Source organism: Austrofundulus limnaeus, unplaced genomic scaffold (genome assembly GCF_001266775.1).
Source record: "Austrofundulus limnaeus strain Quisiro unplaced genomic scaffold, Austrofundulus_limnaeus-1.0 Scaffold124, whole genome shotgun sequence".
In the NCBI taxonomy this organism is placed as follows: Eukaryota; Metazoa; Chordata; class Actinopteri; order Cyprinodontiformes; family Rivulidae; genus Austrofundulus; species Austrofundulus limnaeus.
Genome location: NW_013952526.1, coordinates 1,477,151 through 1,479,765, shown reverse-complemented (window position 1 = coordinate 1,479,765; position 2,615 = coordinate 1,477,151). Strand labels below are relative to the sequence as shown.

The window sequence follows — 2,615 nt, the reverse complement described above, 5'->3', positions numbered from 1 at the left end:
ATTATATTTGAATATTGAGATTTACCAGATAAAAAGAAACAAACTTTACTAACTCACAGGGAAAATCTTAAAATTTTAAGGTGTTTTTAATCAAAATCAGTTTTTTTGTTGCTACTGCTCAAACTTCAAAATGTAGTTTTATGATTATATTTCAGACAGTTCATTCAAATGATACATTAAAAAGGCTTTTACTCATATTTTGACAAAATGCAATTTTTGTTAACATTTTAGTCAAAACACTATGTTTGCCTTTTTCTCCTTTTACCACTGTTAGACCTAATCCTGGTTTYGATGTGWYGGSTCACATATTGTAATGATGATATCAGATGTGAAWTAAGTTTTTTTCTCTTTTCTTTCTGTCTAATCTGTACTTCCTACTCTGTGACTTTCAGTATTTTAGGTAAAGTCATGTGTGTGTCTGCTGTGAACCCCTGCTGCTGTAAGGCTCTGTCCTACAGGCTAAATATTGCATTAACATGAAAAACACAACTTCAAAACTCTAAACACTTTAGTCAACAACTACTGCATTCCTTTGCAGTATAAATATGGTGCACAGTTTTATTGTGATGATGATATTTTTCACAATATGCAGAACTGTATAACCCTAGTAAAGCCTTTTGTTGGGTGGTTTGCCCACATTATTAAGAGACATTTGAAAAAAGAAGAAAATAAAATATAAAAACACATTTTGTTTTGCAGTGTGGTTAATTTMTGACACATTTCTGCACAGGACATTTATGAATCTTTCAGGTTTCCAGTAGTAAACTCATTCCTACAGCCTGGTCCTGTCCTCTCAGCACATGCTTCATGTTCAGGTTGTTGCAGCAGTGGGACTGGTTTGTTCTCAGGTCCAACAAACAAACTGGTTTTTAAAAATGAGCAGGTAAACGTCAACATAAACCAGTAATAAGAGCAGGCAGGTGTTCCTCTGACTGCAGCCATTATTTCATGTCATCAAACAAAAAACAGCCAATAAATCTTATCAGTCTTTAGCTTCACATGCAGGTCCAAACATTGATCCAATGCATGTCATCACTTTCACTGATTTCAATGTTCGGTTCGGTTAGCTCAGCTACAGATGCTACAAGCTAACCTTAATGTTTAAGAAGATAAAGAGCTCATAATTCAACATGAAACTGTCACAAGGAGAAACACAGCCCGGGTGGAAACTAATGTGGATTTGGTTCCGTTTACATGAAACAAAACAAGACGTAAGGTCCGCAGWGTTCCTGACAGAAAACAGGACAACAACAAAGGCTAGCCAGTCCGAACCGGGCTGAGCTCTGCGCTTTGTACACATTTACAGCTTTTAAAGAACCGAGACTCGTCTACAAAACACAACTAACACACACAGTCACACAAACACGGAAAATATACACAGGCTACAGGAAACATCGTTTCTGTTCTTACATTTTCAGCGCACGGGCCGAAACAACACCAGCGCGTTCAGACGAAAGCAATATGGCAGGAAGACGCACCGGAAGCGACGCATTCTGGGAAATGGAGTTCTTCTTGTGGTGTTTCATGGTGGTTGGCAATAAACTGAAGGTGTGCATTACCGCCACCTACTGGTACGGAGTGTGGTTCAAGATGATTTCACTAATATTTATATCCTACTAAAATTATTGTATTTCTTTTTACATTTTCAAAACTATCTATTCAAAGAAAATAAATAAATAATACAAAAAACCTACTGTCAAACTCAAATTCTGTTAAACAATTTTGTCTTTTTCAAAAATCGTATCATGATTTGTATGTTTGCTCACTAAATTCCTTTGTAATGTATCTATTATGTCAAAYCTTTCCTTAATGTTTCTGAACTGTTTTATCATAAATTGTCTCTTGTTTGTAATTCTGACTTTCTTTTATGACATGTTCTATGTTTCATTTTGTCCACAATAATCACATTTTCTTGTATTATGTTTTTATATTGCAAAAAGTGTAAAATTAAGTCCTGTATGTCCAAATCTCAACCTTGTTATCACTCTTTCTTCTTTTCTGCTCCTTTTTCCAGCTCTGGTTTCTCCTACCAGCCTCTGGATCTTATAAAACCTCCTCCCTTTTTTACCTCTCTCCATCTCTTCTGACACTCTTTCTTCAGTCTTTCTTTAATTATATTTTTTGCATCAGATTTACTTGTCTAAATTATAATATTAATCTCACTTTGAACTGCTTTCTTTGCCATTTTATCTGCTTTTTCATTTCCTCTTACCCCTGTATGTGCTGGTACCCTGAGAAAAACAACAGTTAACCCATCCTTTGTGTTCTGAATAGTGTGTGACTAATGGGAAATGGAGTTGGTAGGTTTATTAATTAATTAATTAATTAATTAATTAATTAATTAATTAATTAATTAATTAATTTGTTTGTTTGTTTGAGAGGTAATGGTGGTTGCAAACCAAATGAAAGGTGTATTAGCGCCACCTGCTGGACTGGAGTGTGAACAGAAGGGTGACATGAAACAAAACAAACATTACATACTGTATATTTCTGGGCCTGCCTCCCTGGAAAACACTTCAGAGGGCAGCTTGGAGSAAACTGTAGACTACAGTGTGTCAAAAGATGTGGTTGGAGCTTTGAAAAAAATCAAAACAAATGGGATTATCCCTGAGTTA

The 2,615-nt window shown here is 35.3% G+C and overlaps 1 protein-coding gene across 1 annotated transcript in view; it reads right to left on the bottom strand.

Moving 5' to 3' along the window:
* The window catches only part of rnf2 (ring finger protein 2), a gene marked incomplete at its 3' end in the record, with an annotated part of 10,911 nt that extends 9,393 nt beyond the window's left edge, over positions 1-1,518 (bottom strand). The window contains 1 exon segment of the mRNA XM_014015192.1: positions 1,411-1,518.
* Between the last annotated feature and the right edge of the window lie 1,097 nt (positions 1,519-2,615).